At 33.7% G+C, this 24,973-nt stretch overlaps 1 protein-coding gene and 1 pseudogene across 3 annotated transcripts in view; both read left to right on the top strand.

Annotated features, from left to right (window-relative positions):
- The window catches only part of NAALADL2 (N-acetylated alpha-linked acidic dipeptidase like 2), a 902,549-nt gene that overhangs the window by 799,545 nt on the left and 78,031 nt on the right, over positions 1-24,973 (top strand). The gene's annotated exons all lie outside the window — the stretch shown is intronic.
- LOC308508487 (transcription cofactor vestigial-like protein 1) lies at positions 4,094-4,823 on the top strand (annotated as a pseudogene). The gene has a single exon. The product of its transcript is annotated as a transcription cofactor vestigial-like protein 1 (transcript).

Raw genomic sequence — 24,973 nt, 5'->3', positions numbered from 1 at the left:
GTATCTTTTTATAAAACAGTCTTCTGCCCATGACATAAGCTTTTTCAAAATTTTCAATTATTTGAGGAAACAATAACAATATCAGTTATTTAATATGTGTATTGTGACAACCAGTATTTTAATCGTGTTGTTTTGTTTTTAAAAAAATATCTGATACCATAAAAACAAATAAATGCAGTATAAAAACATTATCGTGGAGAAACATGTTTTCTATAGGGGCTTGCAGGGATTTTTAAAAACCTATGAAGCATATATGTCTAGTTATCTTGGTGAGTTAAAGAAAATAAATTTAAATGAATAAATTCAAATATATTTTCCATAAATAAATAATAATCTCTTTAGCTGTGGTTCATCTTTCTTGAATTTTCACTTGTTCCAACAGACATAACAAACATGACCCAATGTAAACTTGCAAACTAATCCACTTTTACAGTTTATCTCAGTCTTCATTTCAAAAATAACAGGTCATTTTTAATAGGGAAATTGTTTTATTTCTAGCAGTGCAATCACATCTAAGAAGTCAAAAATAAATAATAAATAATAAATAAAATAAAATAAAGCATTATATACAAATTTTTGAGAGCAGTAGCGAATCCTTGGTGTAAACTTACTGGCTAAAGAGAGGTAAAAGAATACAAAACACAGGCTGTAGTGTTTCATTGTTCTTGTTCTCTCGGAAAAGTGAATTTTAGTGGGCACAGTCAATGGATTGTTTAGTAACTGCAATGCTATATACTTTCTCTCAGTGTGTCTATTTTGTATGCCACAGTGGTTTCCTGGGGATAAGGAAGGAATTAACATTGAAGAGAAAAGGGAAAGGGCTTCTAACCTCTGTGAGATGTCCATGGTAAAACAAAAAGCTCAACCCTGACTTGAGGGATTCTCTTTTGGAATCATGTTTGAATCCTTTGTCAGTATTTAATAAAATAATTAGTCCTCTTTCATTTCACCTATCATATTTTTAAGGCTATAAAAACAGAAATTCTGGTAAATAAATGATTTAATCCAATGTTAGGCCTTCCCAGTTGTGTTACAGTGAAGCTTTAGGGGATTTTCAACAATGTAATCAGTAAACATAAAATTAGATTCAGTGCTCTGTTGCTAACGAGTAGTTTTGATTTCAGTGCTGTTAGACTTTCTGGGGCTTGCTGTGTTTTCATTGCTTAATTTGATGTACTTGTGATGAGATCCTTATAGATGCCTACACAAAAAAATATCCAATCTCTGGGATAATTGGGCATTTTTGTACAATACACACTTGCAATTTTATCTAGAGTGACTTTTTTCAATTATATATAAACTATGGTTTCCAACAAGATCCCTTCAGGTTTTGAATAGGGACTTTTCCATTTTCCCACTCCTGCCATCAAAATACTCTCAGATTATTGACTTCACATTGTAATTTTGTTGTTGAAGTTTATTTTCCAACATCTGTTTTAGTGACTTTCATAGTGATGCTTAAAAGAATACTTGTTAAAAAAAATACTTGTTCTGAGTCTAGTGACATATGCTGAGCTTTAGTAGGCACAGTTATCACTCTCTTTGATCTGTGCAGGTGCAATTAGTGCTATTTGTTCTTTTAGTATCAAAGCTGCTATAATGAGCAGACACCATCCTTTTCAGCAACAGTATATTAAAAAAAGCTAAAATAATTTAAAAATGGTTTCCTTAGATATACATAACACTTCCAAAAATAAGTTTAAATTCACAGGAGATATTTTTAGAGTATCCTTTGAGGAATAAACAACTATATATGTCTCTGTTATTTGTAAGCAGTAAACTTAATATTATATAGTGCTCAAGATGCCATAGACGCTGATACATTTTATTAATAATGGTTAACCATTATTAATAATGGTTAGTCCCTCTTGAAATTAAAACGATAATAGCATGTCCTACTTTAAAAAATTAAAAAGGATGAAACTAATAATAGACTATCCCACTAGGTATGCAAAACAGAAAATAAATGACACTACTCTTGTTATTCTCTGATCTTGATATTTACAAGCCTGCCTCTGAAAGAAAAATATGTCGGAACATTTTCTAGTTTGGCCATTAATTTTTATAGCAAGAGTGACAAACAGTCAGATTAATTTCAATGTTCTCAGAAAATCAGTTTGATCTACAGTGGTCCTAGGGAAAAATTTGTATCCCAAAGCATGTATTTAATCGGTATTACTGAGCATCTAGCATATACAAAGCACTTTGCTAGATGCTATGAAGATAAAAATGAGCCAAACATAGGTGTTCCCTTGATGAAGTTAGTATTCTTGAAGCGAGCTGAGGCATACACACCAAATCATAAGACGAGAAATAAATCAGTGTTAAGAAAGAAATATAAATAAATGAGACTTCAGGGGAAGATTTCTTTTTGTTTCCCAGCTTGAGGGATCGTTTGAAAGTACTATTTAGCTGGGCTTGGGAGAAAAGATTTATGAGAAAAAATTGAGGTAATTGGCACTCAATTGTAAAAAATTGTAAACAAAAGCCCAGAGATGTAAATACACAGGGTGTGTTTGTGGGACACAAACATGAATTAACTGCACTGTAAGGGACATGAAGGGGAACATTAGGGGACAGTATTGAAAAAGTGTGTTGGCTAGGGCTAGATTGTGTGTTCAAGATATTCTTTTAAGAAGGTGGCCTACTTGTCACTCACTAATGTATTCCACCCTGTCTAGGGACATTTTGGAGGTGTCAGTCAATCTGAAGACAACCTCAGTCAGGAGAGCCTCAGAATTTGGATCGCATAGAGAGGCTCAAACTAGGTGTGTAGCAATGTAACTCTGCCTGCCTTCCTGGGCTTGTGCAGGCGGAACATAGAAGCTGTGGAATGCTAATAGGTGTAATTCTTCCCATGCCTTAAAGGAAGATATAGAAAATCCTATTTTCACACAATATGTGTCTTATGGATAGGGTTTCCTAGCCACTTTGTTGAATAACTACTTGCAATGTGCTAGTATTAAAATTGTGCAAAAACTGCCTATAAAGCTATAGTATTATTTTTGTTTCTCAGATGTAGAAATTGAGTCAAAGTTGTGAGCTACCTCTGGAATTGAGAGTAAGATTTGTCTCCAAAAACTAACCCGCCCACCATCTAATCTCATTATTTTGTAAATCATAACTGTCCCAAGGCCAGGTTCTCAACTGAATTAAAAAAAAATAATAAAAGAAAGGAAAAAAGATAGCAAATCAGTGATAGAATAAGACAAGCCAGACAGGTATATATGTAGTCCAAGCAAAATTCTGTGAAAATAGATTGCAAGTGATTGATTCTGATGACTGAGTACCTGGAGAGAGTAGTAAGATTTTCATATCTGTTATGAGTTAAGTAGAGCCAGCCTTTCTGATATTATCTATTCAGTAGACAAATTCATTAAAAATTAAAATGCATGAACCTTTGAGTATTTTCTGACCAGTTCCATGACTTATACTTACTTAACATATGACATTATAATCATTTATCCACATGAAAATGAAAATCTCTAGTTTCATTATCTTCATGAGAACCAATAATTTGGTCAAATAATATTTGGTCTCAGAAACCATGGAGCAGTAGATTCCCATTAATTCAAATATTACATCAAATACATAACTTACAGTCACAAAGCAAGATAGAAATCAAAATGCTAAAAAAGAGTACTAGGCACATAAAATTATCTGACAGCAATTCAGAAATATACAATATTTGAAGCTGAAACATTTGTTAGGTTCTAAAACTTCTGCTTTTTTGAGCTCAACACTGTTCTGCAGAGAACCACTTCATAAAGTCTCCCCCAAAGTACAATATGTCTTTACATTTTCAAATATTGTTTATAATATATTTCTCAGTTATGTGATTAAAAAGCCAAGGTCATTTCAAGTGAAGAATGTTTTGGAAAAATGTTTAGGCCCAACTTTGCAGATTTATGCTAGAAAGATCTGACTTGAATCCATTAGTTACACATTTGGGAAATCAGAGGATCTTCAAAAAACACAGAGGACGAGACAGTTCTGGCCATCCAAACACACCTCTGCCCAGCCATAGCTTGGGCCGCTGCATCTTGCTGTATTTCAGCTGATGGTTGGGAATTAAGTGATCACCTGTGTCTCAATGGAAGAAATGAAGATGAATGCTGGCCAGATGCAGAGGCCTATAAAGACTGAATGGAACTCCCGGTGTGTCATTTTCACCTAATTCCAAGGGGATATCAGCAGCGTAGTGGATGAACACTTCTCCAGAGCTCTGAGCAATATCAAGAACCCCCAAGAACTGAGACCTCTGAGCCAGAGTGAAGATGTGCTCCTGAGGAATGATATTGACATGCCTCCAAATCAGTGGCGTTTCTCTTCTCAGTGGACAAAGCCAGAGCCGGAAGTGTCTTTTGCAGATGGTGCTGCCAGCTGCAGCATGAATGGGTTTGGTCCCATGGCTATGGATCAGTACTCAGTGCCCCTGACTAGGAGCCCCTGTTTTCAGCCTGGAGAGCTGTGGCATTTCTCCTTCCCAGCCAGCCCCAGTTCCCCAGAGCCTGATTATGATTACCCTCATGCCTTCTCTGCTGAACACCTGGTTCCAGAGGCCCAGCCTGATGAGAAATATGAGCCCCTCCTAAGTCTCCTCCAACAAGACAGATGTGTAGCCCATCCTCAGCAACCTGCCATGTGGGAGGATTGCAACTCTGCCCAGATAGTCGGAAGCATGGGATTTACCTTCAACCTGCCTTCCAGCCCAGGCCACTGCAAGAAACGATATTTCACCCCAGATCGTGGACCTGCTACTGCCAGCCTTGCAAGTGAAAAAAACCCAGTCTCCAGAGAAAAAAGATCTATTCTTTTACTGAACTTCGGTTTGAAGAAGATGATTTTCTATTGTGAATCCAGATGGTCTAAAGACATCATCGTCCTTTTCTCTTCTTGCCACTAGAGAGCACTGAGTCAGGAGCAAGTTTCTGTTCTCCCGAAAACTGTACACTTCTCTTCCTTGGTACCTATGCCCTATGGCAGGGTTTCAATCTTGTTAAGTGAACCCCCAGCCTATAAAAAGAATTTTTTAGGGATCGAGAGCATAGAGGCCCACCTGCTTGCTCATCCCACCCTGCCACCCACCCACTGCTCCCCTGCTTAGAAATCATAGTCTCCTTACCCTTGACCAGCAAGGTCCTTCAAACCAGGACTGACTGGATTGTCCTGTAGGGTTGTCTCACTTTCCAACTGAATAGAAATACCAGCACTAGCCGAAAAGCTTTCCAGCCTTAACCAGACTGATGCCAATTTCACTCCTGCCTCTACCAAAATAAGAATGAAAATAGGGTGGGCAATATCCATTGAGAATAGGTTGAGACTGGGCTTTTCCTGCATCCTCAAAGTCTGGAAAGAAGCTGAAAAAATCAGGCTGGCCTGATGAATGAAATACTTTTGCTTGGAAAATGTGATCCCTTAATTCTAAAAAAGTGATTCCAACAGGAATTGCTGAGACATCTGAGAACTAACTTATTGGAAGTCAGTTAGTAAGCAAAATGCCTCATTCCAAACTGGGCCTGGAGTAAGTTCTGTATCCAGAGCATTTCTTAGCTTTAGTTCCATGAGTTATTTTCTACCCTCACTCTTAGGGTGAGGATGCTGGCATCTGACACCCCACAGGTGTTCATCTGGACCGTGGTGGCACCTTGCAGCCTTCCACAGGGGCCCACCTGATTTCCATAAACAATGTGACCTTTCCCTTAGCTCTTTCACTGTTAGTGACATCTGGGAAATATTAACTTTCTTTTTGGCACAGAACCGTTGGGGCCACCCATGTGGATCACCCACAGCATCTTAGATGAATTAGAGATGAAAGGCAAGGCTTGGTCCAAGACATGGCACTAGGACCTCTCTGCGCATTGCTCCAGATAAAATGACAAGTTTCTCCAAATTCATTTACCTCTCCAATCTAGTAGACAGCTTTGTGGCCACTGCGAGTTTGATACCTACCTTGTGACAAACCCAGAAGCCCCTGCTGTTAACGTTCCCTATTCACACCCTACTTGCTCCTGTGTTAAAGCTCAGGGTGAATAATAAAATTTCACTTTTCTGAATTAAAAAAAAAAAAAAACACAGAGGACAATAAATGTTAACATAAAGGCATACGTATAATTGTTCTGAATCCAGTCTTTGTGTTTTTTCCTATTACCCATATAGATGACAGGCAACAAGGGTGTAAAGAGTAAAGAAGTTGTTTTCTCCAGTAGTTCTCTGCCTTGTTTGCTAACATACATGAAGCTCACTCATTAGTTTTTATCCTGATCTTTCTTCAGGAACAATGTAGGACCTGACTTCTACATTCAAGGATATGTTTAAAGTCTCCCATTCAGATTCTATAAGGTGTTCCTGTTCCATAAGCCCTCTACCTTCCATGTCTACTTGAGGGGCTAGACATTCATATCTGCTATAATAATTTCAGGAGATTAGTAAACCTAAACTTTGGTCTATTACAAAAAAAAATCTATTCAACAAGTATTTATTTACCCTCTGCAGAAGTAGACAAATTAAATGTAGGGTTATGATAGAACACACACACACACACACACACACACACACACGTGTATTTATTGAGTGCCACTGAGTGACAATTAGAAAGATATTTTTTTATATGCTATAAGCAAACTGTAGGATTTTTTTCTCAGCATAGTCATTATTGTATTAGGTTCTTTTAAATAATTGATAAATGCCAAGTCCTTGAATCCTTAATTTCAAGACATTTTAAACAATATTGTACTTGTTATGTCAGAGGACAAGAGATTCAAAGAATTGACAGCATACCTAAAGGTGTTCCATAGTCCAGTTAGAATACCAGAGATAGTGAATTTCTATGATTTTCAAGTTAAATTCTGGGATTTTGCTCTTAAAGATAAATTTTGTCATATCAATTTTCCATATCCAGTAGGATTTATATTCCTTGTAATCAGCTATGTCTACAGCGCTCTTTTGAGAGAATTGATAGTGTCTGTGAAGGCTTTATTATACATAATATATTTTTGGATTATATTAATTCAAACATTTCAATTGTGTGTAAAAACAAGCCTCGATTTAAAAAAAAATGCTAAATGATAAGTTTCCCTGTTTCAACTGATTGGAGTAAATTGAGAAGAATCAATATTGCCTTCAGGTCAATAGGATATGAGTTCTGAAAAAGCTCAGGAAACTTCCATGAATGAAATTTAAGACTATACAATTTTGTATGTTCAAAGGAAAAGGCTGTCGCAGAAAATTTAATTAAAAGACAGAGGTTTTCCTTTAGGAAAAGAGTTATCCAAAGCTGTTTTAACAAAGGTAACTGACTGTTCTGAAACTCATGGAAGAATTATATAAATATTAAAGATCGTGTTGCTCTTTGTAATGAATATGAGATTTGCAATATATATGACATTTTAAAAGTCAGAACTGTTACTATTTAGAATTGCTTACAGGAGACCATATGAAAAGAAAGTATGGAATCCCAGCTTTTTTAAGAGCAATCTTTGAAATCTCATTAACGTTCCTGACTTACTAAGTGAATTATTACAAACAATATAAAATAAGGTTCAATCTGCTTCATTATCCTTTCTAAACTCAAACTTGTTTCTATTTTTGCATTAATTCAGTTGTAATTGATGCATATTTTAATTTTTATATGAAATGTACATTTATCTCGAAAAAGAATGTAAAAACAATGGAGTAGTTACTGAGTTTTAAATTGAAGTGTTGCCTGTATCAGTCCAACAAGAGGTAATGTTTTTCTTGGTGACAATGGAAAGGCAGCATGAAAAAGGAGCCATCCTGGTTTTAGGGTGCTCCAGGCTAAGCAGCATTGGCCATGAAAGATTACCACTGTGGAAATAAACAAAGACCGCCCAAATGAGAACAAGCAAAGGCTATTTATTCGGAGCTCGCTATACCAAGGGAGCCACCCACCATCAGTAGCCCTTGGCAGAGCCTCAAAGGTAAGCAGAAGAATAGGAAAGGTTCGTAGTAGAAAAAAAGGAAGGCTTCAGGTATGCCCTGACTGAAGGATGCAGGCATGGAGAAGTTGGAGGCGAGCTTGCTAGAAGCAGGGTATTCTTGATAGGTTACTGGAGCATATTTCACTTTTTCTGATAGGTCCTGGGTTGGAAGTGGAGGGCGAAAATTAGAGAAGATGTCAGTTATTGATTAAATCTGGCTGTTTGGGGCTTGCCGGCTATCGAAGCTGTGGTTTGACTTCCTAGACTAATTGGTGGGTCACTGTCTTTTTTTATATATGGTCTGGCCATGGTCATTGCTTTATATTCAGTCTCTCTCTATATATAAACACGTGCCTCTGATGTCCCATGTGCACATATAATTAGCCAATGACTTCACATATGTGTTTCCCAGAAATATGAAGTATTCCATTGAGAAACTGCACTTCTGGACATAGAAGGAAAAAATTGCACCAAACTGGCTAACTGATTATGATTCTACCATGTTAGATGTATCAAGCAGAATTGAACAGCAGCAGAAGCTAACACTGATGTAACTCTATAAGTAAAAATTACTATATTAATATCATGACTGTACTTGTTTGTATAAAAAGAAACACACAAAAATTATTTCCAAAGCCCAGTTTTTCTAAGTGGTGTCTTAATTTGCATTTCATATTTCAAAAACTGTACTAACATGATGGGGTAATTAAATCAACTTCTACATTCAGGTAATATTAACTACACATTCAATTTCTCTATCTTTTTGTTTCAAATTGCATGTTTTTATTTTCAATTTCATTTTATGCTTATTAAAAACTAGATGAATACCACACTAATTTATCCAAATTTCAATTTCCTGAATAATGGATTTTAGCTGCCATCAGAGCTAATATATTCAGCTAAATTTATTAGACCCTCCAAATCTCCAATATTTATTTGGAGTTTTCTCTGGAGTTGCCCCTCCCAGTTGGGAAAATAAATTATGAATATGTCAAACATGCTAGTTCAAACATTTAATAAGATAATAAATGATATTATAAAACTGTGCTAAAGGAAAGCAATACAAAGCTAACCTTGTAATTCTGTTTTAACATTAGTTTATAGAGGTCTGAAGTCAAAGTTTTGTGTTCTTCCCTGCAGGTCACAAAGTGCAAAAGATACTGTTATTCAAAACTATCTGTCCACATATCTTTAAAAGGAATCTTCATTGAATAATCTGGAAAATTAGGTTAATGTTGAGGTGTCCTTCAAAATAGCTTATCTTAATAGTGTTAATTTTACTTTTGTTACCAAATCACTCAATCAAAATGTCTATACAGGGGATCTACTATATCTAAGATTCACTGGGCTTTATGGAAGACAAGAAAAGACCTATCACTACCCAAAAATACAGAATAACAAAGGGTACTTAAGTAAAAAGAAAACAGTATATTAAACAGTATATTAAAAATGTCCAATAAATAAGTGGAATTTGTCTTCCAGCCCATGCAAGATCCTAATAGAAGTTATCAGATGTTCCTAAATTAAAACACTAAGAATTAGAGCAAACACTCTAAGAATTAAACTTCTTAGTGGCAAAAGGATGAATGGAAGAAAAGGAAAGCAACAATTTAGTTCCTACTTAAAGACCCTCCCCTACCTGCTAAATATCTATTGTGAATTAAATTATCAACAAAAGAATCTCTGGAAGAAAATATTGTTATGAGTCAGAAGAGTAGATCCTTAGATTATGTATTTAAATCTGAAAAGGAAGACATTGAAGAGAGGAGAAGAGAGGGGAGGGGAGGGGAGGGGAGGGGAGGGGAGGAGAGGAGAGGAGAGGAGAGGAGAGGAGAGGAGAGGAGAAAGGGGAAAGAATAGAAAAGAGAAGTAGATGAGAGATTTTTTTCTCATAACTAGAAGAAGATGGGAATTCAACCAAAGTACTATAGAATGTGCTCTGCAATATGCTTACAGTTTTATCTGCTGAATAAATTATTTTAGTTAAACTTAGCCTCATCATTGACATGTCTTCTGGAAGCTTAGAAAAATGTTCCATTGGAGATCTAATTTAGGGTTAGAATAATGATCAAATTGCACAAGCACTCACAGCATTTCTCTTGCAAATAACTCTAAATGTAAAGCATTCTTGGAGTCCTGTTTTCTCAGCTCATAAACAGATTATTTTTAAATGTAGACAGAAATGGATTTTTTGTTTTGTTTTTTTGTTTCTTGTTTTCTTGTAACTGAATCATTAAAACTTGGGAACAAGCAGAGTAATTATAAAATACTTCAGGAGGTCCATCAAGCTGTCTAGAGATTCCCCAAGGTGCTATAAATCTAACAGCTTTGGCATTTTTTCCTAGTCTAAGGAGAAACTGGGGAGTCCCCAGTCCATGTACTATAATTAATGTTTTCTTTAAGTACCTTTCATTTTTTATTATTTAACCTAAGTTTTTAACTGGGAGCTAAATAAATCAACCGATATACACTTTGCCTTTTTTTCCATCTCAACTTGATGTGATGAATACATTTCATTTTTATATTAGTTTTCTTTAAATGTTTTCATTCATAGGGAGTATTATGACATGAGTTGATCTAAATACTTGATTGACTCTTGAGTTTCCTTTAGAACTTCACACCTAGGCTTGCATGAAATCCTGATCCTGTTATTATTGAAAAAAAAAACAATAAATAAATAGGATTGGATTCTTGGCTTAAGGAAGAAAATAATATTGATAAGTAGTGGCTCTGTGAGGAAAAATTGCCTTTATTTTATTCCTTTTCCAAATCTCTTATCCCTAAGATTCTCTAGAGTTATGTCTGGTCTTTTATGAAACAGTGTCCTGCTGCAGTTTTAGCCCTGAATCATGTGGCTGATTTCAAGCAAATCAGTTGTCCGCAGGAGCCCAGGAAAAGCACACTTTGGGAAATGCCAGGAGTGTCACATCATAACAAAGGATGCATTTTTAAATGTTTCCCTTTGTATTATGTGCTATGTGTTTACTATACACATATATTATTTCACTTTTTTCTATACAGTAACCTTATGAAGTGGCTGTTTTTGTACCCATTTTATGGATATGGAAACTGAGGCGTAGGTCACAGCTAGTGAGTTACAGAATAGGGAAGTGAGAATTCACCCTCAACATTTGTCTCCAAAGCCCATTTCTTAAACAGTATGCTTTGTCACCTCTTTTCCTTCGTATGTAAGATATGAAAGTCAGACAGTGAGAGAGTCTCAAACAAGGGTTTCACATAGGTGAGTTAAAATAGAGCAGTGGTCTCAAGGCTCTTGAAGTATGGTCTGAGAACAAGCAGAATTAGCACCACCAGGGAACATCTTAGAAGTGCAAATCTAAAACTCTGAATCTAAAACTCTGGGTATGACGCCAACAATTTGTGCTTTAACAAGACTTCTAGAGAATTCCAATGTTACAGAGTTTAAAAGCACAGACTTTAACCCAATTTTATTTGCTTGAATCATGACTCTAACATGTCTTAGTTGTATGAATTAGGCAAGATATTTTGCCTTTCTGCATTCCTTTCTTCTATAATATGAGAATGAAATCATATTTACTTCATGGACTTGTGATGATGAAAATAGTCAATGCATATAAAATGTTAAGTACAACGCTTGCAATAAACCAAACACTCCACAATTATTAGTCATTATTAGTAGAAAGTGGGGCTCTTTGCTGCAGGAAGAAGAGTTTCCTCTGTCCTCTGTCATTAAGTGCAAACATTTGAAAGACCTTGTAGAATATAATCTGGTCCTAACTACTCATAGATTTTTTTCCTCATACAACCTTTTGCTCTGCACTGATCTATACTTGTGTCCCCTTAAATATTTAAACTTGGGATATTTTGATGACTTTAAAGATTACTAAGCATGCTCACATTTTCCCATTTTATTTGAACAAGAGGTTTATGTACTGACACTCTCCTATGTATCGAAGTATCAAAGCTGAATGAGCTCTAGAATCCATCCTTGAAATCTGCCTTCCAGGAGTAACTGATAATTTTATTGAATCATGAAGAAATATGTGAAAGTATTGTGCTCAAAAAGCCAAGAGAGCGAAAAAGAGGAGTAACTCTACTTCAAAGGGTGAGATCTATGGCCACCATCTAGATGAGGAAAATTTGAAAGATGATCCGGAGTCTTAGGTGGAAAGCCATACAAATAAAGGAAACAAAATGTTCAGAGGCATTTGCTCACAAACCTTACTAGTCTAGAAAACTGTCTGGTGTGACTTGACAGGAGGAGCAGTAGGAGAAAGACTGGAGAAGAGGAAAGAGAGAGAATACAAAAGGATGTAAGACCAAACTGCCAGGCATGCGGGGTTGATTGTGTCCTCCTTTTGCAGAAAAAGAAAATGAGACTCACTGAGCATAAATGACATAGAAAATAAACAGTAGAGCACAAACTTGGGACCGGTTTTCATTCCAACTACCAACTTGCACTCTTTTTGCTGCATTATATGCCTAGTTAGAATTGTCTTAATGAAGTATTATATCTCTAATTTAGACACAAGATATTATACACTGGTCCTACTTATACTGAAGGCATGTTTTTGACAGAGCTTCTTTTACAACTGACCAATTTTCCATTTACTCGTAAAGAAACATTTTCTTGAATGTATCTTGATGCTTTAAACAACTGGAAGTGAGGAGAAAGGAAAGAAAGGAAAGAAAGTAATACTATTCGATTGTTCACTTGTAAACAGGGACTATGCTCGATGTTTTACATATTATGTTTGTGCTCACAACAGTTCTTTAAATTAGATATTATCCACTTCTTACAAATGAAGTCTCTGAGACTGAGATATGAGAAACTTTCCTAAGTAACATATCGAAGGTCATGCAGCCAGTTAAGTAGAAAGCTAAGATTAGAATCTTGGTCTGCTTGCCCAGGCCCAACTCATCTCATCAACTTATCCAATATGTTCCTCATGAATGAGTTCAACATTACACTCAGAACAAGGTGACTAGATAATCTAAAAACATTGGTGGAGAAAAGGTTTTAGGAAAATGTCTTCAAGAAAGGACATACTTAGACAAAGAAAGTAACAGGGCATTCAAGTGAATCATGTAAGTAACCTGGCATTTTTAATAGATTTTGGACTCCAAAATTTACAAAAAGAATGATGAAGTCAGGGGAACATGTGGATGACATGTAAGACAGGAAGAAGCATGAAGATGAAACAGTGAGTGAACAGGAGATGTTGAATATCTGATTCTCAATGTCTTTATTTGCCTACAAATTATATTTCATTTGTGAATGTACCCAACACCCAATATTTCAAGTTTCTCGAAGAATCAGTGTTTCATAGAGTCAGATTCTGTCTCAGAATCACAAACAGCTAAACATTTTGAAATTACCAATGTTAGCCAAGCTAAGTTCTAGAACACCTTGGTACTTCATTGGAGGAGGCCATTCGTTCAAGCTCCTAGGTTGGAATCCTTTAGTGTCTGAGTGAGTGCTCACCGTCAAAGGAAGAGGGCTTTAATCCCTGTTTGAGCCTAGTCCAGGCTTTTCCGCAAATCTTGAGTACTTAAGTTGATTCTTCAGTGTTTAGCTATGTTTCTTCGGGATCCTAATCTTAGAGGAATATGTTTGCGTAATAAATATTTAATGTACAAAGGTGGAAAGTCAGGTCAGTTAAAAAAATAAAAAGAGTCCCATCTCCAGAGCACTCATAGTAAAGACCATATTCAGTTCTCTGTACTTATTAGTAGTTTATCTTACTGAAGGCAAATATATTTGATTCCTTAACCATCTGTATATAATGTGTTACTTAGAATAAGAACAAAGAATCTTGTCATAGTTTTTGTTATTAACTAGAAATTTTACTAGAAGATGAGCTATAAGTCATTCATACAAGGAAGTCACTAGTGATTGCTTTTGTTATTAAAAGCAATAATAAAAAATTTAAGTATGATATATTAAGTGCCTACAGGCACTTCTAGACTAGGGGCAGAAAGTAAATATTTTGGCTTTGTGAGCCATATACGATCTGCTGCAATTACTCAACTCTGCTGGGACAAAAGCAAACAAATGATACGTAAGTGAATCAATGTGACTTATTCCAGTGAAATGTATTTATGGAAGGTAACATTTAAATGTCATATAACTTTTATATATCATGAAATATCACTCTTCTGTTGATTTTTTTTCAACTAACTATATGATTTCACCTATATGTGGTATATAAAACTGAAAACAACAAAAGAATAAGACAAACAAATGACGAAACAAAAACTCATAGACACATACAATAGTTCAGTGGTTACCAGAGGGTAAGGGGGGCGGGGGTGGTAGATGTGGGCAAATGGGATCAAATATATGGTGATGGAAGGAGAACTGACTCTGGGTGGTGAACACACAATGTGATATATAGATGACGTATTACAGAATTGCACACCTGAAAACTGTAACTTTACTAACCATTGTCACCCCAAAACTTTAATTAAAAAGAAATGAAATAAAAAAACATTCTGAGCTCATGATCCATACAAAAACAGGTTGTAGCTGGATTTACCTATCGGTCTTTTTCCCATCACTGTTCCAGAAATTTACCTTTTCCATTTTAATCTCTGTCACCCATCTCAAGATAAGATTTATTATCTCCATTGCATAGGTAATGAAACTAAGTGTCAGGAACATTACAATGGCTTGAACATCACATAGCAAGTGAATTTGTCAAAACTCTGACAATTTTCTTGACCTAAGTCTTAGTTTTTCATATGTAAACTGGGAAGAAATATTCTTATTTATAATCACATATTCTAGGAATTAAGTTAAATTACTTATTCAAGCACTATTAAATTATTCCTAGTCGCAGACTCTTCCCTGAAATACTAAAGTTTAGATGATACGTAGTGTGTAAAGCATAACTTGACCTTGTCCACATGAAGCTTACAATTAAGTTTATAAGAAATATAGTCAATTAAAAATTGTAATAAATGTGATTGATGCTTTGATAGAAAAAATATAGGTGTAGGGGAATATACACCACAGGTGCCAACCCGTTTTCAGGGAAAGTCTTCTGGAAAACAATGGTGACAAATGGAGTCATGAAATTATTTACTGAAGTAAAAAAAAGAAAAACAAAACAAGACAGGCAAAGACAATCCTATGGTTAAATCCCAGAGGTGAAAGAGAGTTGGTCCATTAAGAAAATAAAAGAAGTTCCATATGACTACAACATAAAGATCAAGATATAAACAAAGGAGTTCAAGAAATAATGCTTATTTCTTGACATATTAATAAGTTTAGACCTTGTCTTAAGAACAAAGGAAAGTCCTAAAGAGTTATAAGCAATGGAGAAATACTATTAGACTTGCATTTTGAAAAAGTAATTCTACTGGAATTTGGAGAATGGCAAAAATGGGTCTCTAGAGACCGGTTCAAATGTAAATGCTATGGTCCAGATGAATGATGATGGTGGCTTGAATTAGAGTAATGGTAGATGAAATTAAAAGTAATGATCCAATTCAAGAAATAGTAAGTGATTTGATTCATTTAAAATTATTTATCATATATCTACTTATACTATCCACTGTTTGAGGTGCGAGGATTATAACAATAAACAAAACAAGCCAACATCTCTTGCCTTATTGTAAGAATGATGGACAATGTAGAGTCAAAATTTACTTCCAGGATTTGGTTTTATTAACTGACTGGATGGTGATAATATGAATTTGGATAAGAAAAATTAGAAGGAAACAGATTTGGTGTGTATTGATTAAAAACCCTGGCTAAAATTTTTTATAGTTCTTTCTTAGTGCATTTTTCCCTCTAAGGCTGTTAGGACCAGAAAAAAAAAAAAAAAAGAAAGAAAGAAACAGTAGGTTTATGGCTCTCTACAATGGTTTTAATATTTCTTCAACTTTCTCCTTTTATACCCAGAGAATAAAGAAAAAGGAAGAGATGGAATATATGAGTGGAGTAACTTAAGAACAGACATGTATGATAGGACCAGATACCAGAGGAAATCTCATGTACCATGTCTCCTCTCCCATCCCCCGAAATAGACATTTTCTCTAAGGTGGCAGCAGTTCTAATTTAAAATGATTTACCTGGAGCTTTTATATACTAATTGAATTCACAGAATTGACAGTTAGAAACTTAGGTTCTTGGGGTGACATTTCATCCAAAGTGGTTTCTGTCAAGATCTTCACCAGTCCAACAAGGACCACTCTATCTGCTTTTTCTGTACTCTGGGATCACTTGAAAATACTCAGTACTATAGATAATTTTCCTCAGAATGACATTTTACACATAAATATAGTTCAACTTCAGCTATTTTTTAGCTGACGATTATCCTGTTATCAATGTAAGCAGTTTCCAGAGTTGAATATATATGGTATGTGTGTGTGTGTGTGTGTGTGTTTGAATGTGTGTGTGCAGTTGGACTAACACAAATAGCCTTATGTTTTATGCTCATCACATACAATAAAATCATATTTATAAATAGCATTTTCCATATACACCAGAGCTAGAGGTGGAGTCATTATAAATTATACTAGTTAAATGAACAGAGAAACTCAGCAAACGGAGATCTTCTTTGAAGTGCTTATGAAGTCCAAAATGGCTATCTTCACTGGGCAGTTGTATATACTTATTTGAACCTCAAGAATAAACTTTGGGTTGGAAATAATAGACTTCACAATTATTCTTTTTCTATATGACACTTGGAACAATGGCAGTGAACAAAATTACCTAGTGAAATTATCTGGACAAGTATTAGCATTTGAGAGATGAGGAGAAAAACAAACAAACAAACAAACAAAACATCATCAGAAGGAATTGAGGAAGTGCAAGAGGCAGAATGTAAATCCAGAGCTGGCAGTACTGGAAGCCAAGAAAAACTTGTTTCAAGAACGTATATTGTGACAAAAGCTCCATGTAGGGCCATTGTATTTATATAAACTGATCCAAAATGGCATCAATAGTATGATTGGAACTCTGATGCAGTGAGGAAAGGAATAAGTGAAAGGAGGAACCCCAGCCTGTGAGTATAATAGCTCTTTCGAGTTTGTCCCACTAGGGGAATAAGAAAGGACTTGTTTCGCTGTACTTTGTGTTTTTTTTTTTTAATTTGGAATAATACTAAACATATTCCAGTAGTGAAAAAAAAAAAAAAAAGAATGAAAAAGAGCCAACAGGAAAAGACGTTGAAGATTTGGGGAGAGATGGTAACTGATAGAGATCACTGGAAAAGCAAGAGGGAAAGAAATCTTGGAAATAGATAAAAAGGTGTATTTCTAGAATGATACCCTTTGGTTACCTTGAAATAATGGGGAAGTATGAAAGATATGGTATAGTAGATATACTTGTAGGCCAGGTGTCAGGAAGTTAAGATAATTTTCCTCTGAAGATTTTATTATGAAATATGTAAAAGTGAGAGGAATGAAGTAGGATGATCAGGGTTTTAATATTTAGGTAATATTTTTGCAGCAGTGGATAGTATGATGTTGAATAGAAGAAAAGGCCCGACAGACATTGGTGATCATGGATTAATATAACATTAATAATTTCCTAAAGGGAGCAGGGTGAAAAGATGAAGGGATTAAGAAGAACAAATTGGTATTTGCAAAATACTCATAGGGATATAAAGCATAGAGAATATAGTCAATAACATGGTTATAACTATGCATAGTGCCAGGTAGATACTAGACTAGTAAGGGAGATCACTTCTTAAATTATGTATATGTCTAACCACTACACTGTACTACTGATATTAATATAAAATAATATTGAATGTCAAAATAAATTAATGAAGTGTAAAAAAAACTAAGAAATCCCTAGAAAATAATATGTTCTGCATAAATAGTTTCTATGGGATGAATATATATATTCTCTTCAGTACCCTCACCATTCATTTAAAGTATATTGTTTATTGTGTCTTTTTTACAGTTGTACTCTTAAAAAAAAAGGTTTGGTCTATATGAAGCTGATCAAGAAAAATTATCCCATGATTCCATTGTTTCTATTGTTCAAGAATGAATACAGCTCAGAATTATTCTTGATGTTTCTATGAACTCATGCTCTAACACCATATTACTCTTTACTATTAATATGCAAATATATTAGTCAAATGATTAGCAGTGTATTAATGAATTATTTTCAAATTTCTCTTTGTTCAATAATAAAAATGAAATATTGACCATGCATTATATAGAATAAAGAAGAAATAGAATAAAAAATGATAGACCAGAATCACTCTAGAATAACTATCAAGGGAAAAAGATATCTAGGATTATATGTATTATTTTAATTAAGGATGCTTGAAAATACATATGGCTTCCTTTGAATAATAAGCATCTACAGATGAGGTATGATTAGAAAATGCAATCTCTTTTACAGGTTAAATTAAATCAACTTCATTTCAATAATGGTGAGTGATTAGCGATATGCTATCAGAATCATACTTTGAGTCATCATTCAAAGAATCTATTTTATTTTTTAAATTCTGCAATATGTTTTACTACATGACTACAGTGCTCAAAATTAATGGAAGAATTTTAAGAGTGATTAAATTGTATGTCTTAATCAAGCTACAAATTAATGTTACTGTTGGATTTAAGGAATTTTTATTTATTCACAAAAGACAGCCATCTCTGCCAGTCAGTCTTATAATTAGTGAGGAATGAGCTTCAGAATTAGTGTGCATTTCATATCAAGAGAAAAACTTATCCAAATCATTCATTCACCTTAATTTTTCCCTTTCTTATAAAAAAATGTATATATATGTATATATATATGTATAATATATATAAAGGTATTTGACTGGATAATAATTGGATACAATTATTGTTGCTCCTGGGTTGTCTTCCAGGAAAAAAAAAACAGGATGATTAGAGTTATGGAAATATATAAAGTATTACAGGGTAAAATGATTTACCTTTACTTGTCATCAAGAACACAAGGCTTTTAGTATTTTTTTTAAATAGAAGTTAGTACTAATTTTAAAATATATTTCAAATGCTATTTCAGCATACATTTATCTCTACCATAGATACAATATTCAACTATATACAAGTGACTTTCATTTTAGAGAAATATACATTCACAAGAGTTTACATTTTTAAAAGTCACACTATATATTTTTTTAAGGAAAAGCATACACTATGTTCTATTTGTCATAATAATAACAGGATATTGCATTGAGATAGTATTTGAATTTATAGAGTAATGCTGATTTTTCGCTTGGATACATATAAAAAACGTATTTTGCCTGATCAGAAGTTATAGTTAAAAATAAAAACACATTTACAGCTGTTATCAAATTGTTTATATTAAAAATATGTAAAAACTAGTTTAAAGGTATGACTTAAACTGTTTCCTTTCATCCTTGTTGATTGGCAATTCATTGAGATGACTGTTATATTTATATCATGAGTCTGCCAGGCAATGCTGAAATACACATTCTGCCTATCATGTAATCACTGTAAAAAGGATACATAAACTGTAGTCCCTATCTCTTTCTTGCTCTTATTAAGTCAGTTTAAAAGCAGGAAATGTCAGAGTGAAGCAAGGATATAAAGTTAAAGAGATTGTAAGCAAAGGACCCCTTTTTTGCTTACACGCATGTAACTCAAATCAATATAAGTTTTGAAATATGTGAGAGCCCAATATGTTCAATAAAGAAGAGAGTAGCATTGGTCTCTTGGAACAATAGAAAAAGTCAGGGGAAAGATGTTAATTTTCTAATACAGTTTTATAAACATGTATATCACTGCATCCTGTATTTACATAACTGACATCTATATATAAGGTACAAAGCTTTAAGTTCAACATTTGCTGAAAAGTCATTATGTTAAGTACTATGCTGACTTCTCAAAAAATGTAGAAAAGAGCATCAAAACAACTTAATATTTATATATTTACATAAATTCTGGGACCATGACTGTGTGTGTGTGTGTGTGTGTGTGTGTGTACATATGCATACATATACCCTATTTCCCTTTCCCTTTTATTGTATGATATAAGACCCTGTCTTATATTATAGCAAAATAAGATCAGGTCTTACATTAATTTTTGCTCCAAAAGAAAAAATGTATACATATTTTAAGAAAGTAAAAAACTATATTAATATATACTGATAACAAAAGATTAATACAGCGTCCAGATACTTCTGATTACAGTGAACAACTTTGACCAAAGTGTTAACATCTCTTAAAATGTGTATACATTTTTTTTCACCCCCAGTCTATATGTGGACAAAAAAAATGTATACACATTTTAAGAAAGGAAAAAACTGTGGTAAAATTATAATAATATAACAGATTACAAAAGATGCATACAAGTCACCTTTGACTTCTGCAATTACAAGAGGTGCTCAAAGTGGTTACTATCAGTGTAATTTTAATACAGATTTCTTCCCTTCTTAAACTATGTATTTTCTCTCTCTCTCTCTCTCTCTCTCTCTCTCTCTCTCTATATATATATATATATATATATATATATATATATATATATATATATAGTTATAGTTATATATATATAGTTATATATATAGTTATATTTGTTACATATATGTTATATGTATATATAACATATACATACATATGTTATTACATAATTTAAAATCCATATTGACCCTTGGGTCACCTGTATGAAAGATGAAAACAAAAATATAGTCCTTTCCTTACCATTTCTTTTAAAAAGTACTAATTAGATATACTTATTATATATAATAGATACATCTAATGCTCTACATTTTAATAGTTTATGGAAAATATATATCGCATCTCCCCAAAATTCTATCATAACACTAGGTACAAAAGTAAGTGTGTTGCATATATTGTCTCATTTATTTATTTTTTAAGACATATATTCTAGTCATTGATGACAATATTGGAGCTTGAATATTGGAGCTTTATAAGGTCACATAGATTGTTGAATTATTTAACTTTGGCATAGCTAACAATTAGCATTGCTGGTACATAAACACAGGACTTACTGGTAGAAACATTTACTGCTAATCATATATTTGTGTCCCTGCGTATTTCATAGGCCTTTTGCAGTTAGAGTACTGTGACTAGTTCTAATGTGCTATGAGTATAAGACAATTATATCAGTCTGAGCCACAGCACTTAACTACTTAGCCATAAAAAAGAAAAGTGAAATACTGCTTTTTTCAATAACATGGATGGAACTTTAGAGTATTATGCTAAGCGAAATAAGTCAGACAGAAAAGGACAAATACCACGTGATTTCACTCATATGTGCAATATAAAAGAATAACAAATAAACTAACAAAACAAACTCATAGATACAGATAATAGAATGATTGTTACCAGAGGGCAAGGAGGGTATGGTGAGAGTCGAGTTGGTAAATGGGATGAAATATATGATAACAGACAGAAACTAGACTTTGGGTGGTGAGCAGGCCAATAGAGTACTCAGATGCCCAATTATAGTCTTGTATACCTGAAAATTGTGTGTTGTTAACCAATGTTATCCCAATCTTATTTATTTTAAAAATAATAATAATAAATTATTATTATCAGTTAATGATCTTCCAGCTTTTTCACTTTACGTGCCATGGCAACCAACAAGATTCCCAATGGTGGATTCTAAAGTGTTCTGAGGCCTCAGATGACCATATGGGATAGAACCCCACTTACCAATATTGTTGCATTAAGCCGCGAGATTTGGGAGTTAATTTGTTATTGTGTCATAACCTAGTCCATAATGCTAGCTCATGAGGTAATTAATAAAATCTCCAAATCTATGTACTTGGTCTGAATGCTGTAATAGTTGCTGTGATTTAATAGGAAAATAATCCATATACAACTTAATATTTTATTGTATTTCTCCTACAGTCTGAAATTAGAAGTCAAACAGCGGTTTCATTTTCATATATGAACTGATTTTGTAGATTTCCTGTAAGGTGGTAATAACAAAGTTAAGATGCCAGATATGTGATCACAATATTACTCTGAATTGGTAAAATGCTTAATGGTTAAAATCTACAACAATTTAGAGTGTGATAGTTTTGCAAGCGTTTACTTGCCCACCCAACCCTTATTTTTCTTATCACCAATTTTGAACTCAATTTATTTTAAGTATACATATTGTTTTTATTTAGGAGAAAAGAATAAATTATCATAGCAGTTTGTGATATAATTCATATAGTTTGTTATTTAGACTAGCCAATCCAATTAATTCTTCATAATGTCTTCTACTGTCCTGAAATGCAAACAGTATTATAGTGTGTATATGGAATTGGCTGTGAAAATATATTTAACAGAATTTTATGGGTACTAGTATAGGGATTTTTGAGGAAAACATTTAAAATTGTAGATATCAAGTACATGTGATGTTATTTAATTGATAGGAGTTCCTAAATGACTGACATTCTGTGTAACTCAGACTTTTAAAAGAATCACTATTTTCTCTTTCCTAAATTCACATTGTGAGTACAAATATTTAATAAAGATCAGATTTCCTCCAATACTGTTTACATTATTTTTAATAACAATAACGCCTTAAGTATATGTGGATCATTTCTGTAGTATTATGTAAGTTATTCTCACATCATCTGTCTTGAAGTAAAAGAACCAAAGCCTCGAGAAGTAGTTTTAGAGCCACATGGATAGTTACAGAACTAGGGTTAAAGATCCATTTTCACTGACTGCTACCCCCGTATTCATTCTACTCTGTTCTGTTCAATCACGTATAAACTCTTTGGGTGGTGTGTAAAATGCCTAATACAATAGTAGTGTCTTCAAAACCTCACATAGCTTCTTTGATTTGTTTTGTTTTGTTTGTTTCTATCTCTAATTGGTATTTTTATGTGTAAGTACCAAATTTATCAATATAATATATTTATTTTTTTGCATGCACATGGTAAATACTCTCATTAGATGACTTTATATATATTTTCCAATGTCTTTGGGATATGATGATAATTATCATAGAAGGTTGGGGATTCAAACATTTAGCAAATGACAATATGATGGACATGCAAATATTTGAAGATGTAGAAATGACTCTCTTTACAAATCTTTTATTCATTCATTCAATAAATGTACTTTTAATACCTAATGTGAGCAATGATCTGTGGTAGGTACTGAGTGTACAGTAATCAATAAACAGGTAAGATAGCTGCCTTCAAAGAACTCATGTTTAATAGATGACAAAAACAAGCAAGTAAATATGCACACACATAAATAGAAGCACTATGAAAGTAATATACAAAGAGTTTTAAGAAAGAAAAATGTTGGGAAAAGTAGGAAGAAATCCTATTTCCTTATGGTCCACATGGAAGCTTGACTAAAAAGCTCAAAATTAAACTGAGGCTTAAAGAATGAGAAGGAGTCAGCTCTTCAAAGAATTAGAAACAGAACATTTTCATCAGTGGGAAAATCATATGCAAATCCTTACAGGCAGAAAAAAACCTTATCATGTTCTGGGAAATAAAGGTGACTGGGAGGGCAAGTGGCTCAAACTGAGCTTGAAGACAAGATTGCCCATCGGCTTCTAGGATGCTGGCTTTCATTGTCAGTGCAATGGGAAGCGAGGTTTTAATAGAAGGAAGTTAGGAAAGGAAACAGAAAATTCAAACTTCAAAAGGAGAAAAAGAAAGCCAAGAGCACATTTTCTAGAAATAAAAAATAAGATACAATAAATGCAACTATATCTGCAATTATAAGTAGGTTAAATGAGTTGAAAGTTTGTCACACAATATTTCAATTTTAAGAAATGCAGTGAAGTGCTAATTTCAAGTTATACAACATATTATGAGACAGGAAACCTGAAAGTAAAGGGATTAAAAATGATATGTCATGAAAATGCCAAACAAAGAAAACTGATGTAGGATCATCAAGATCAAACAAAATAGACTTTAAAACTCAAACTTAGATTAGAAGTTTAATTAGAAGATTATCTCATTAGGATAATAGGAATAATTATTCAGGAAGCTATAGCAATTCTGAATATGTGGACACCAACAAACATATATACTAAATTTAAAAAAAAAAAAAGATCAAATTATAAGAAGGAATCAATACATCCGGAAGCGTAATGTAGGATTTTTTAATATATTTCTCTCAGAAAGTGATAGATCAGAAATTATCTAAAGAGTACAGAGAAACTAAGGGTATATTGGTATAGGGCAACAACTAATATGGAAACAGAGGGGACTAGATAGGGCAGCGTACCTAGAAAAGTGTTGGTGCCTTAGGGAGGACTGTGACTTACTTCTAGAGAAGTTAGAGAACATAATGGACGCAGAAGATTATTTTTAATGTTTTATAATGACTGCAGCATAATTATGCAACGAGCAAATTTCAGAGCCCACTGTCGCTTGTGTACTTTTGGTGTACATCACGTGTTTACCAAATTTCCCATTCTGTCATATTTTCATCTCTCTCTCTCTCTCTCTCATACACACACACACACACACACACACAACATACACACACACACACAATTTGGACTCTATTTCTAGTATTTTGTTGTTCAACAAGCAATGTACTGAAAGTTCTAAGATCTTAATACCAGTTCTAGTTTTGCCTCTAAACAGCTGTGAGATGTTAGGCAACTCATTTCAATTTTCAACCTCTATTTTCTTATCTGCAAATTGAGGTGATAAGATTAGGCAGCCAAGATTTCTTTCATCATTTGCTGCTCCATAAATTTATGTAAAATGGTTGACCATTTGGTGATTAGATTTATGACTTATAAATGTATATTTGAATTATATATATTTCACAATGGCATATTGCCTAGCAATGAATTATTTTCCATTAAGAGATGAGAACAAATAAAGTATTCATATTTATTGCATGAATGCCATAATATAGATCTGAGATAATAAAACCCCAGCAGTTCTTAATCTGCCTAATTAAATGAGATAGTTCACACAGCATGACCCAGTTGGTGTGCCCAATCTTCTAAATAAAATGAATGGAGAGTCACTGATTTCCCCATCCCCTTTAAAAATAACGCATCGTTAGTAACTTATCATATACGAAATGAAAAATAAAACAGGCACATTACTAAGTATAGCCTCTTTTGATGCTGTTTTTCACTAAAT

The sequence above is a fragment of the Rhinolophus hipposideros genome (genome assembly GCF_964194185.1).
Source record: "Rhinolophus hipposideros genome assembly, chromosome: 2".
In the NCBI taxonomy this organism is placed as follows: domain Eukaryota; kingdom Metazoa; phylum Chordata; class Mammalia; order Chiroptera; family Rhinolophidae; genus Rhinolophus; species Rhinolophus hipposideros.
This window is presented reverse-complemented; position numbering and strand designations above follow the sequence as displayed.